This window comes from Arachis hypogaea, chromosome 8 (genome assembly GCF_003086295.3).
Source record: "Arachis hypogaea cultivar Tifrunner chromosome 8, arahy.Tifrunner.gnm2.J5K5, whole genome shotgun sequence".
In the NCBI taxonomy this organism is placed as follows: domain Eukaryota; kingdom Viridiplantae; phylum Streptophyta; class Magnoliopsida; order Fabales; family Fabaceae; genus Arachis; species Arachis hypogaea.
In genome coordinates this window covers 48155289-48171055 of record NC_092043.1, presented here as the reverse complement: position 1 = coordinate 48171055, position 15767 = coordinate 48155289, and the positions used below count along the sequence as shown (strand labels likewise).

At 32.6% G+C, this 15767-nt stretch overlaps 1 pseudogene; it reads right to left on the bottom strand.

The window, feature by feature from the left end:
• Window positions 1-2547: 2547 nt before the first annotated feature.
• On the bottom strand, window positions 2548-12252 carry LOC112707981 (disease resistance protein Roq1-like; annotated as a pseudogene).
• Between the last annotated feature and the right edge of the window lie 3515 nt (window positions 12253-15767).

Below are 15767 nucleotides of genomic sequence, written 5' to 3'. Positions count from 1 at the left end.
CTAAAAATTACACTAATTTAAGTTTTGATTAGATTCTACTCTTGGCAAACCGCATGAATTAGATAGAAGTTCGAATTTACTTCGCACAATCAATCCAATTCAATCCAAACGACACAATGTGTTATAATATTATTATTTTATTATTATATTTAAAATTTTACTTATAATATATTTAATTTATTATACATTTTATGAATTTAAAATGAGATTTATTTATTTTAACAAATCTATAATTTTATTTTTATTGTTATGCTATTGATTTTTTAAGATATTTTTAAATCTTGTTATCTCATAGTTAGTTATTTAAAATTTGAAATTAAGACATATTATGTATATTTAATTTTTTTAATTTACAAAACTACAAATTCATTCTAATCTAAACCGCTTGAAATTGGATCAGATTTTCTAAAAAAAAAAAATCATTCACTCCATACTACACTACTGCACCACAAGTAAAATTTGTGTTTTTATCAGATAAATTTTTAATTCAAAATCGATCCAGACCACATTACAAATACCCTTAAAATCAATACCTACAAAATTTTGAAATTGACAAAAATAAACTTATATTAACTAATTATGCCTTTGTTAATGAAAAATGCTTACATGGCTAACAAAATAAATGAGAAATGATATGAAAAACTCTGCTGATAATTTTCACTATGATCCATGTCATAAGAATATATAGTTTTCATTTGTAGTGGACATGAATCACATATTTGATTTGATAGGGCTAAATACTCTTTCCGGCCCCTGAGCATTTTAAATTGGGATATGTCGCACCTTTATCATTCAAAAACCTCAACCAAGTCTTCAACCATCAACATTAGTGGACGTATCAACCCCTCTGACCGGTTGCCAGCAAGTTGCCTGGATGACGTGTCAGGTGGAGGCTGAGTTGTCAAATGCAAGTGCCACGTGTCACTAGAAGTTATTGCAGGGACTAAAAACCCCCTCCTTGCCCAAACTGTTCACAGCCCCACCGGCAACACCCTCCACTCACCGCCCCTCCCCAGCACTCCTCCACCACCGCCATCGCCGCCACCACTACCACTGCCTCACAACCTTCGCAACTCATGCGAGTCCTCCACCTCTTTTTCTTCCTCCACAATCTCCCAAAGCTTCATCCAAAGGAGGTTCTCTCTCCCGACAACACCCTCCACCACCACCACCACTACTCCTTCGCCACAACAACCACCACCAACTCCACCACCGCTTCTACTTCCCAACAATCTCGAAGAACTCTTTCACCTCTCCGACCTTCAACTCACTACCACCGCCTCACAACCTTCGCAACTCATGCGAGTCCTCCACCTCTTCTTCCTCCACAACCTCCCAAACCTTCATCCAATGGAGGTTCTCTCTCCCGATAACACCCTCCACCACCACTACCACTACTCCTCCACCACAACAATCACCACCAACTCCACCAGCGCTTCTACTTCCCAACAATCTTGAAGAACTCTTTCACCTCTCTGAGCTTCAACTCACAACCGGCTCCGAATCCGACCGCGCCGTAGCCATCCACCTTCTAGAACGTTCTCTCGTCCCAAACCCTCCTCAACAACACATATGAACACCTTACCCCAGCACATGCGACGCTGTTTCAGTTGCAGGGAGGGGGTTTTTAGTCCCTGCAACAACTTCTAGTGACACGTGGCACCTGCATTTGACAACTGAGCCTCCACCTGACACGTCATCCAGGCAACTTGCTGGCAACCGGTCACAGAGGTTGATACGTCCACTAATGTTGATGGTTGAGGACCTGGTTGAGGTTTTTGGATGATAAAGGTGCGACATGTCCCAATTTAAAATACTCAGGGGTCGAAAAGGGTATTTACCCGATTTGATAGATTAGTTGTCAATAGTGAACTTTCTGTTATATGATTAATACTGTATGTTTCTATAATGCTTCAGGCATGGGATCGAGAATTTCGCTTTTCTATGGTTGATGGAGACTTTAAGAAGTTTGATGGCAATAAGAGACTATGTTGAGAACATAAATGGATTGAAAACTTGAGAAGCTAGTGGGAAGAATACAAATTCAGGGCAACAAATTGCTTCGTCAGTTTTGAAAAGGACGAAAACAATGGTTTGGCCGTGGAAACTCCTAATTGCAATGTTCAAAGTTCATGTCAGCAAAGGCCGAAAGTTCCAGGCTTAGAAAGGGATATGGAAATACTAAAATCCGAACTTGTGAAGTTCATTGCAGCACATGGACAAGAAGGGCTTATGCCGATGAGGAAGCATCTTCGTTTACACGGAAGAGTTGATATCGAGAAGGCTATCACTCGCATGGGTGGATTCAGAAGGATTGCAACCATCATGAATCTTTCCTTGCCTTACAAACAACAAAAACCAAAGGGTTACTGGGACAATCTCAAAAATCTGCAGGACGAGGTGGGTTGCAAAATCTTCATTTCCTTCTTTCTTTACTCTATAAGTCCCTAAAAGATGTTTTAGTAGTCATTGATTCATATGCATTACATTATTGTTTTTGCATCTTAGATCATAATGAAACTCATTTTTTCATGCAGATAAAGTCGATTTCAAAGGAATTGGGGAATGGACCCTTCATTTATGCCAAGTGGAAAGTCATTTGAACGTGCAGGTAGGTTTGAGATATCCTGCTCTCAACTTAGACTTCGTTTCTTACAATAAACTATAGATTTACATGCATGCTTTCAACTCTAATGAGGAAGAAAAACATTTGAAAATATCAATTAAAGGAGAGCATCAGTAGATATTTGTCCTGAATTAAAATATAACCAAAGACTTGACTAGTTCTGTTTTTGTTCAAGTAATAACTTTCCTTGATGAGTTCAGTTTGCTCAAAAGTTGCGTTTCAATTTGCTGCTTCAGAATCTCTCTTCCTCTTCCCTCTGTAAAGTACATAAATCTGACTAGTTATGCTTGCTGAATTTCACTCCATGCTGCAGCAAAGAAAGTTAAAAAAAAACAATTCCCTATAACCTCATTGCAACAAATTACACCATGAAACTCAATTTAAACATTTTTCCAAAAACATTCAAAACCAAAAAAGTCGAAAATCCATCACACACACAAACATAAACAGCCTTCAAATGCTCATATTACAGAAACGCTCCTACATGGCAACCTAGTTCATTTTATGATTTCAATTTTATACTTTTCATGTCCACAATTATAAACATACAATTTAGCACACAGATGCACACTCGCAAAAGCACATAACATGAACTCACAAGGACAGCCTCAGTAGACAATTCTCCAGACAAAATAAATGCCCAGATTTCACGTGCACAAGATCCTCTCCGCATTTGGGAAACCTCTAAAGAATCATTCTTATCAGCTTCAAATATATCCAAGCCCTTCCCTTGTTCTCTTTTTAAGCTATTGTGCAAAAGCTTCAGATTTGGAGAACCATTTAGCTCAAGAGTTTTAGACTTAGCAATAAAACATGTAACATACATAGGTCTATAGAAAAACCTGTGTCAAGAGCTATAAGGACTAAGAAGAAGTGTTGTGGGAATGCAAAGGGAAGAGAGGTAATAGTTCAGGACGAACAGGGTACACATAGAACCCTTTCTCAGCAATGGCAGCATACTCTTCCTCTTCCTCCTCCAGTGGAGACACAGATGAAGAAGGGGAAACCATGAGCATCTTTTTCCTACAAGCAGAAGGAGAAGAAGGTGGGATAATGTGCATGTTCGGATCAAAAGTTGCTTTTCTTTTTTATGTTTCGGTTCCACTTTTCTTCAAATAATGGATGTCTTGCTTGCACACCCACCGAGCCCTAGAATGCTCTACTTTCGTTCGAACATGACTAGGAAATACCAGTTCGAAGCGATAGTCATGGCAAAATTGGTCAACAAAATAGTCACTGGTCAAGCATAGGATGAAACGCTGAGAATGTCTAGTTTCACGCACGCAAGTTAAACGCTTTAATTCCTTACCATTGCAAATCACCGACGAATCTACAATACCATTACGACTACTATTTGTTGGGCATAATTGGAAACAGAGAGCAAGTGCCATGGTTTCATTATGTGGCAATGTGGCTGATACTCCATTACCCTGTTCCTGATGGACAAACCACAATGGAATTTTCTTCCATGCAACCCACATTTGCAGGAGCCAATCAGAATCATGGTTTTAGCTGATGCTGCAAAGCCACAACACACCTTTGATATCACATTCGAATGCCATGTATCCAGTGATGCAGAATCTCATGCATTTAGCTCTCTTATACTTGATGGAAGCTCTGGCAAAACCTTTAGATTAGGGCAGTAGTCTAGATTCACATGTCTAAACCTGGGGAGTTCATGGATATTTATTGGAATCCTTACAAAACTGTTTTCTGATAAATCCAAATCCGTCAAAGACTAAGTTGCCAACATTGAAAGACCACGACTCTTGAGATGTGAGAAAACATGCCGATAATCTCAGAGTATCCAATGAAGTCAGACCAAACAGAGAATACAAACATTGAAGGACATTTGGGGAGTCAGAAAGATCAAAAAATGTGAGGGATTTTAACTTTTGAATGCTGTCTGGAAGGCAAGTAAGCCTTTTGCAATGTGCCAAGTGCAACTCTCTTAGGCCAACTAAATAGCCAACAGTTGTGGGTAGTTCTTCTATGGCTGTATTCGACAAAGAAAGAAATGATAAATGTTTCATACATTCTCCAAATTCTGGAAGTTTCCTCATATGTCTGCAGCCACTAAGATCTAGTTCCTTGAGGGTACTCATCTCCAATTTACTCCCAAAAGTTTCAAGACTCGAGCAACCACGTAAACTAAGTTCAACAAGGCTCTTGTGGCATGTGAGATACGAGGGAAAATCATTCAGTTCTTTACAACATACAACTTTAAGTATTTCAAGATTGGCAGCTTCAGAAAGATCTGGAATTTGTTTCAGCCAACGGCAACCAGACAGATCTAAGTACTTCAGCTTTTGCAGAAACTAAACAAAATAAAGAAACATCACACCATTAGTATCCTTGCAAACGTTAATCAATGCAGTAAAATTTAATAGAGCTCAGCACGAAAAGGTTCACCTTTTTTCCATGCCATACTTGTACAATGCTGTAGCTCCGAGACACAGAAATTTGAACAAGCTCATAGTATTGATCCATAAAGGGCAGAGTTTCCATTGGACAATATCTCCAGCGCAAAACTCTCAATGAGCAAGGAACATAGCTAAGAATTGGAGCTTGCACGCCATTTAAAATGAGGAGCTTTAGCTGACATATATTTGAAAAAGTTAAATCTCTCCAACGCATTGTATATTGTTCTTCACAGAAATCCATATTGAATGAAACGATGCTATGAGTTGTTTCATTTACCTACACAACAATCAATGAGAAGTCATTCAATTATAACGAACTGATATCTTTTTCTGAAGAAAAAATAAAAAAAAAAGAATTTTTTTAATTGCAAAGATATGATATTAGATGCGTTATCAAATTCTTTAGTCTTATAACTGAAAAAGTTTCCACTTACCTTGTTTTGAGTAAGAACAAGATTGATGTCCTCGTAACCCCGCAACCTGCTACGCTTGCTAGGATCATTTGGAGATTCCTGAATTACAATATGTTTTCCCATTTCTTCAACCAAATCATGCATCTCCAATGAACCATCCTCATTTATAGTGAGTAAAGATCTATCGATCAAAGTAGGATGCCAATTTCAACATAATAACCACACCCTTCTAATATTTTTATTACATCAACTTCGGGCCATCCTTTGAAAAAATAAGCAATGTCTAAAAAAATATCCTTGTCCATGAGATCTAAAGCATTATAACTTATTTTCAACGTATCAAAAATGTCGGCATGTGAAAGGCTCTTTAATTTCCCAAGAGCACTATGCCAATCTTTAATGGGTCTACCATAAAGGTGGGAACCCAATACCTCAAGTGCCAATGGAAGACCAGCACAATATTTGACCGCCTGTTTGGATAAATCCAAATACTCTTCTGCAGGCTTTCGTTGTTTAAAAGCCTTCAAATGAAAGAGATGAAAGGCTTCACTTTCCCCTAACCCTTCAACATTGTAAATTCCATGTGCATCATGTATCTTTAGCAGATGCATGTCTCTAGTTGTGATAATTATGCTGCTTCCAGAACCAAACCAGTCTTGCTCCTCGGCCAAATTCTTCAACTGTTTTTCTTCATTTATATCATCAAGAACAAGAAGAACCTTTTTGTGAAACAAAGAAGCCTGAATTATTCTCCTCCCATCATACTCATTTTTACAGTTTCTCGAGCTTCCATTGATATGGTCAACAAGTTCTTTTTGTGCTTGAACAATACCATTTTTCTCACATGTCTCGCTTACATTTGCAAGAAAATAAGTAACTTCAAATTCACTTTTGATGGCTTCATATACTATTCTAGCAATAGTTGTCTTGCCTATGCCGCCCATCCCACATATGCCTATATAACGAACATCATTCAACCCAATACCAATGTAACTAATCACTTGTTTCACCCTTGAATTAATTCCTACAAGCTTGTTCATGGAAGATGGCAAGTTTGGGATCAAGTTTTTATGTATCCTCTGAGAAATGTTTTCCACCAATGTTGCCTCATTCCTATTAAGAGAAACATATTTCTTTGTAAGTCTGGCAAGGCATACAAGAAAATTAAAGCAACAAATTTTGTACAAGAGCAGAGGAAGTTTATTTTCTTTCCAATTTCTTTTTATGTTTTCTTAACCACATACTAGAAACTTGAGGATCACCCCAATCTAATTACTTACATATATATATATATATATATATTCTCATATTATCTAAAAAATTTCTCACTACTATAATCTTAGCAGTGTTCTAATAATTCAGTTAACATAATTTGCAGCAACAACAAAAGAAGTCAATGATTATTAGTGAGCTTACTGATTTTTGGATCTCCAACCAGAGTAACCAGCAACTTGTGTTAACGTATCTCTCCATCTTCTAACCTTGCCACTTTCTTGTCCAAATCTGTGTTCATGTTTCCTGAAAGCTTCTCCGAAGGTTCCTTGCTGGTGCCTTACATCAGAAGGCTCCACACCATAGAATACCGCCTCGATGTGTTGATCCAACTTATGCTTGCATTCAAGGATCTTTTGGAGCTCGTCCAAACACCAAGTGAGGGAAGCGTAGTTTGGTGAGAGAACAATGATTGCAAACATAGATTCTTCAATTGCTGTGAGAAGTTAATGTGAAATAACATTACCTTTATGAAGGTTGGTGTCATCAATGAAGGTAGTGATTCCCTTCCTTGTGAGTGCGGCATAGAGATGGCTAATGAATCCAGGGCGAGTGTCTTCACCCCTGAAACTGAGAAACACATGATACTTGCAAGATCTTTTAGAAGTAAAAGAGGTGGATGCCATGTATATATGTTGAACTCCAAAAGCAGCAGCGTGGAATTGGATTATGGTTTGTATCTGCACTCTGCAGCTTCTATAGAAGACTACTATTACTACAGAACTAAGATCACTACTTCATGGGTTTGTGTTTGTGTGATTAGGGGGAAATAGTAGAAGCAGCTTAGGTAGTTTTATAGGACACAAAGGATGAAAACAAGGGTTAGGAGAAATGAGATTATTATTCACTACAAGCACCAGAGAATCCCCTCCCTTCCATTTCCATGGTGATGATAGTTTCTTCTTCCTCAAGGTCAACCACTTGAAGCAACTACTTACTTTTTGTCAACTCAAAGTTTGTCTAATAAGCACTTAACAAGTTTCAGAAAGAAAGATTCCTATATGAATTTTGTCTTATCACATTAACACTCCTTCTCCAAAAACCAAGTGAAGGAATAGTATGTTTCAAAGCTTTGTGACATTACTTCACACACTATAAAATTGAACCCCACAAACTCAATCTTTGAACTTTGTCAAACTAGCAATTTCCCTTTTAAAAACAAAAGAAAAGAGAAAAAACAAAAAGAAAAAGAATTGATCAGGTTTAGTTCAGGAATTTTCACATACACCCTTCAAGCATAACAACTAACATACAATTACAACACAAGAACAGGTCTAAGTGAAACTTCACTCAACTTGGCATACAATAATATAATAAAAAAAATTTCGTTAGAACTCAGAATCTAGTAGTTACTTTGGTCAATGAGAGGCATTAGAATTACTGTAAATAAAAATGCTCTCACTACAGTGAAAAAATGACTCCAAAAGATTCCGTATCATTCACTTGTCTCTTCCATGCAATGAAACCAGAAAAAATAACAAATAAAAAAACTTGTGGCGGTTAATGTGAGTGAGTCAATGGTTTAGAAGCCGCGTGGAAAATGGGATTTTATTGGGCTGGATTAGAAGTGACAGAAGATTTTAGCTTTTGAGTGAAGCAAAGAGAACAGTTGCATTAGTTTAGTGGCAATTTGATAATATTAAATTATTAATTAATTAACAAAAATTAATGACTGAGGTGGGTGCTATTGGGTGATGGGAGAATGAGAGTGACATTGAAGAACTTCATTGGCTGAATTTTTATAATAAGGAAGCTGTTGAGATGCTGTTTTCATTGTTAAGCTCACTTCCATGGAATCTCTTCTTTTGAATATCAAGGTTTTTTCTTCATCTAATTTCATACTTTAATTTTAATTTACTGTAATTCAGTCAAATCGATTCATTTGAATAATTCTTTGAGAAATGCTACGTGAGAGACCTTAGAAAAATGATTTGTGTAACTCATGATGATGTATCCACTATCCAATATTCTTGAACAATTTACATTCTTTTGTTATTTGCTTTCATAAGTAAAAATAAGCTTTTTATTTAGCTCAAGAGGAATGTATGTTATTATTACATTACACCCATAATTTATACATCATCTTTTTTCCTAACTACCCAATTTCCCTAAATCAAAATTGGAAAGTAAGAAAACAAGCACTAATTGTGAATCAAAGTTCCTATTCTAACAGCATTGGTTTTGCAATAGAAATTAAGCGGATTAAGTATACTACTGAATTATATACATACCTCATGAAGTGATATTATTTATCGAAGCCGATAGGACGACACCCTTGTGGAGAAGGGTAAGAGAGTTGATAATATGCAGAGTCAGCATCAAATGTATATTATGGTGATTTGGAAACACCATCTAAACCATGTATATATCAAGATACACATAAGTGGCTTACAAAACTAAGACAGTTGGACATAAATTGGTTTGAATAACATGATGAGAGAGTAGTGGTTTATTTATAGTTCCATGGTTCTACATTATTACAGTATTTAACCGTGTACACTTTTCTGAGAGTAAGTAATTAGTAAAGTCACACTTTTGCTTGCAATTTTGAGCACTAAATGTGAGGGTTTGCTCTTTTGTTTTTGTTTCTTTTACATGTTCTTTTTTGTCGAAATTGACCTTAAGGAAGTTGTAAATAATGGAGGATCCTTATGTTTTTTATTTGCACCAGACTTGAGAACTTAAATATTCTTGTATATAATGAAACAACCAATCTGGGTGTATACCAAAACTAGCCACTAATATAAAATATATGTTGAAATATAATATACACATTGAAAACGATTTAAACATATATTTATATACAAATATATAGTGGTTAATTTTTGTATACACCTAAAATTTTTGTTAAAAAAATGTTGGTACAAATTAAATATCATTTTTTGTTTTTCCTATTACTACTATTCATGTTTTGAAAAGGAGGAACTGAGGAAGGAATTTTGTATAGAAAGTGCATTCGTCTTTACAAACAAAGCACGTAGAAATTCATAAAGTAAATGAAGCCTACATGTAATATTTAGTTCATTTTTGTAAATAATTAAACAAAAATGTGAATTGGTTCTTTCTTGGAAAGTACTGATGTAGGTGTGTGATGGAATAATAAATTAATGCATTGCCAATGACTATAATATATTGTCTTGAGCGATATTTAAACAACACAACCTAGAAAAGAAAATGATCTTTGGCAGAAACTAGTAATGAAACTACTTCAACAAGATGCTTCAATTTGTATAGCAAAGTGTACATCGAAAGTGTAACTGAAATGGACATGGATATAGTAAATCCTGTAGTAAGGAGAAGTAAACTTTAAAGGGACTACTATGAAAAACCATGAAAACACAATGAAACCCAGTTTAAACCTTCAAAACCAAAAACATCGAAAATCCATCATACATGAACATAAACACAGCCTTCAAATGCTCATATTACAGAAACGCTCCTACATGGCAACCCAGTTCATTTTATCTTTTTCAATTTTATAATTTTCATGTCAACAATTACAAACATATAATCTAGCACACAGATGCACACTCGCATACTCACATAACACCAACTCGCCTCTATCAAAACCCAACTCATGTATTTTTTTTTCCCAAATAATAAAAGAATCAGAAACAAAATCCAAATACCCACATTATATAACCAAAGCCATGATAGAACTGAGTACCTGAATTTTTAGGACAAACTGAAGCCAGTTGAGCTAAACATGAAAGTGGCATAAAGGACAACTTCAGTAGACAATTCTCCATACAAAACAAATGCCCAGATTTCATGTGCACAAGATCCTCTCCGCATTTGTGAGGGTGCACACAGAACCCTTTCTCCAACCGTTGTGGGTAGAGTTCTTCGATGGCTGTATATGAAAAAGAAAGAACTTATAAATGTTTCATGCATTCTCCAAGTTCTGGAAGTTTCCTCATTCTTGTGCAGTCACCAAGATCTAGTTCCTTGAGGGAACTCATCTCCAATTTACTCGCAAGAGTTTCAAGACTTAAGCAACACAATAAATTAAGTTTAACAAGACTCTGTGGCGTGTGAGATACGAGGGAAAATCATTCAGTTCATCAAATATTCTCTTCAGAAAGATCTGGAATTTGTTTCACCTGAGGGCACTTAGATAGATATAAGTACTTTAGCTTTTGAAGAAACTGAACAAAATAAAGAAACATCACACCATTAACATCCTTGCAAACGGTAATCAATGCAGTAAAATCTGATAGAGCTTAGTACGAAAAGGTTCACTTTTTTTCCATGCCATACTTGTATAATGCTGGAGCTACAAGACAGATCAATTTCAATAAGCTCATAGTATTGACTCATACAGGGCAGAGTTTCCATTGGACAACCTATCCGTCGCAAAACTCATATAGCTAAGAATTGGAGCTATCACGCCATCTAAAATGAGGAGCTTTAGCTGACATATATTTGATAAGATGATTCGAATTCAAATACTTCACTTATCTTAGCCGGATAAGTCGGATATGATAAGATAATATAAGATAAGATAACTATCATAAGCTATATAAAGAGGAGCCAGAGGCCCCTTAGGTACTCACTCATTCTTCATACTTTATACCTTTCAGATCCATTCTGCGGAGTATCTTTGCAGATTCTACCACCCCGGCCGACAACCGTTGCAAGTCCCTGATCCTACAACCACTAACAACAATGGGTTTCAAGATCAGCATTGAACCCAGCATGATCACCGAAGTCGAGACTTACGACCTCACTTTCCGCTATTATCCTTACACCGTTTATGCCGACGACCAACGCATCCTCTGCATCAACACCACCTCTTCCCAAACGCTCTCTAAGTGGCTCACCAACGTGCTCAGGTCCACTCCCAAAAACACCCCGGTCATTGTCGGCGTAACCGCTGAGCACCAATTTACCAAGTACACCAAGCGGGGCGTCAAGGACCAAGGCTACGACTTCATCTCCCTCTGCGTTGGCTCTCACTGCCTCCTCTACCCTCTTCCCGGACAAGCTGACTCTTACAAAGCGAAGCAAAACCCTAGGCCCCTCTGCGACTTCTTCGCCAACCCTAGGGTTATCGCGGTGGGAATGGAGATCGAAAAGGTGAAGGGAAAGCTGGAGAAGCACCACGGGATCGAGCTGAAGAAGGCGTTGGACCTTAGGGCGATGGCGGAGGAAGGGATGAAGGAGGTAGGGGAGAAGGTGGATCTGTGGCGGTACAATCTTGACAAGTTGGCGAAGACAGTGCTGGGGAAGCACTTTGACGTGGAGAGGCCGGAAGAGAAGCTGGACTGGTATGATGAAGAAGAAACCTTGTGCTGTTATTATAATGTGTATACGGATGAGAAGACAATGTTCATCACCATTGATTCTTATCTTTGCTATCTTATTGGTTCGAAACTGCATGGTATGATCCATGGACATAAAGCCGATAAGAGCCAAGATTCTTGCAAGTCCAAGAAAAAGAAGGTTAACAAGAAGAAGAACTTACGAGGTGCCTTTAATTTCTAAGATTAGTAATGAGGCAATTCATGTCATGCATAGTATGATTAAACTTTAGAGTAGTATATGACCGTGATTCGATCCTTGTTAATGATAGTAACTTTTACTCTTTCAATTCTTATCTGGATTTGGATATAAATTTTTATTATTTCATATGATGTAATGATATAGTGCCTTCAGTGGCATTAATTATTTTCTTTTCATTTCTAATAACAATTCCACTTTAATTTTTCTTCTAGATAATTAACACCAACATGCAGTTTTAATTTTAGCTATAAGACAGCTATAATAGATTTTTTACTGTATTTTATTTTAAACACAAATTGACTAATTTAAATTGAAAAATTGTAGTTAATTATTTACTATATAATTTTTTAACTAAATTATAATTAAAAATTATTAAAAAAATAAAATTATCTAATATATTGGACCAGTTTAAAGTTAATCATATTTTTTTATTATAAAATATAAAAAAACTAATTCTAAAAAAAATCATGTTATTTTTTGAAATTTATTTTTTTATTGTGTTTTCATAAAATTTGCACAAAATTCACCTATCACATTGGCTAAGTTTATTTATTTACGTAAAGTTTGTTTATGGACTCAGCAAACCTGTTTACGTTTTAATACGATTTAAATTGTATTAATATATTTTTTATTTTTTAATCAATTTAATTTTATTTAAATAATTAGAATTTTAAATTTTAAAATTTTTATTAATTTGTAATTTAAAATTTAAATAAATATAATTTAAATTAATAATTTATAAAATTATATGTATTCGTATTATATACTTATATGATTAATTATATTATTTAATTTTAAAAAATAACAGTTGTTAATTTTTTTATTTAAATACATTCATATTATTTTCCAATTAAAAAAATATACTTATTTAGAATAATAAGAGTATGTTTGTTTAAAATATTAAAATTTTAAATTTTAAATAAACCTACCTATATTAATTTTAAATTTTATTTAAAATATTACGAATATGTTTATTTAAATAAAAAATTAAAATAATAAGAGTATATTTATTTAAAAATTTTAATTTAAAAATAATATAAGTGTGTTTATTTGTTAGTTGAAAATTAATAACCGTTATCTTTTTAAAAAAATCGAATAAATATAATTAATCATATGTGTAAAATAATACGTATACATACCATTTTATAAATTATTAATTTAAATTATATTTATTTAAATTTTAAATTACAAACTAATACAAATTTTATAATTTAAAATTCTAATTATTTAAATAAAATTAAATTAATTAAAAAATGAAAATATACTAATACAATTCAAATCGTATTAAAAAAGTTTGCTGAATCCATAAACAAATTTTACGTAAATAAATAAGTTTAGTCAATGTGATAGGTGAATTTTGTGCAAATTTTATGAAAATACAATATAAAAATTAAATCCCAAAAAATATTATGATTTTTTTTATATTTTATAATACAAAAAAATCTAATTATCATTGAACCGGTCTAATATATTAGATAATTTTATTTTTTTAATGAGTTTTAATTATAATTTTCATTAAAAAATTATATAGTAAACAATTAATTACAATTTCTCATTTATATTAGTCAAGTTATTTTTAAAATAAAATACAGTAAAAAATCTAACATCATAGCTATATCAATTGATTTTTTAATTAAATTATTTGTATAAAATAAACCGAATTTTTTTTTAAACCAAATAATAACACGTGTCATCCATCCAAAAACAATTTCATGTAAAGTCTACTACAGATAAGTTTCCACCTTAGCATAATTAGAAAAAAGATTACCTACATAAAGATGTTTAAAATATTTTTCTTAAAAGATCTTTTATTTCAACTAATCAAAATGCTACATAAATATTAGATTGAATAAATCGGTTTATATAAAAAATTAGATGAACTAAATTTTAAACTAATTTAAATTAATTTTTTATATAAAATAGTTATAATATTTTTAATATATAAAATGATTAAAATATTTCTATAATATATATAACAAGTGTATTAACTCGTGCCATACACGTGATAAGATTGAAATTATAATTTTAAATTATTTTGTTAAGATTAAATTAAATTATAATAATTTGATTAATAAAAATATAACATGTTATGTATTATTTATTTTTTCTTAATCTAATGTTAAATATTTTAACTCTAAAATAGTTATTAATTGGTTTTAGTAATCTACTTTTTTCAATAAATCAAACATATATCCTCAATGTGACCATAAACAACTTAATAATACTTAGACCCATCAACAAATTTTTATTTGTTTTACTGTCAAGTAAGAACATTTCAAAATTAGCTCAAAATAAATAATAAATTATTAGAGAATTTTAATGCACAAAATTCGCTAATAAACAATAAATAATTTAAATCTACTAAAAAACAACTCAACACTTTTCTTTGATGCCTGCAAAACATATACCTGAAATAATATTATATTAATGTTAGTATACAGTTTTACAATCATCGATCGTATTTACTATACATGACTCATTCTTAAAAGTTATTCTACACACGTGTGCAGTCGAAAGATAAATTACTGGACTTTATTTTATTTTTCTAAATTATTATCATTATGTATTATTTATTAAATGCTAATTGTAATATTGTAATTTAATTATAATAAAGATATTTTCTAAAATAAATTTAGAAGAGAGAATAGTGCTTTCATTTTGGAGGAAAAATAAATTCATGAGGAATTGACACATCACTTTTATTAGTTGATAATGTATTAAATATTGATTTTATATAATTATAATAAAAATATTTCTCTAAATTAGTATAACTATGCATTATTCGTTAAATGTTAATTTTGATATAATTATAATAAATATATTTTTCTAAAATAAATTTAGAAAAGAAAACAGTGATTTTATTTTACAGAAAAAATGAATTCATGAGAAATTAACACCTCATTTTTATTAATTGGAGAAAAAATCCAGTTTTAGTATATTTTGTCTTTATTATACGTTTTTCTCTAATCATAAATCCATTGTTTTCTTTTCTTTGTTTCAGCATTTTGAACCTGGGTTTAATTTCTCGTAGTTCTCACTTCTCAGTCATTTTATTAGATGTAGTTGATAACTATTGAAATTCTTCGATTAGTATAGGAAAAAAATATTATTATATGATAGAATTAAATGAGTATATTTTATTATTAAATAAACAAAGTTAATATAAAATAAAATTATAAATAAGAAAAAGCAAAGAAAATAAAATTAAAATAGCAAAAATGATAAAAAGATTATTTTTATAATTTTGTTTTGTCATTTTTATTTATAGAAGATTAGAAAATAGTAAATTTTTAACTAAATTAATTTATATTTGTTATATTCAATTTAAATAAGTAATAAATTATCTTATTTTAATTTATTCCTTAAATTTATATATCATAAAAATTAAATCAAATAATTAATATACATAATTTTAAATTGTGTGATACTTAAATATCTATTCAAATCAATTAGTTGATATAATTAATTCATCATAATGAATTATCTTTAATGAGTTAAACAAAATAAAGCAGAAGAATGCTACGTTGA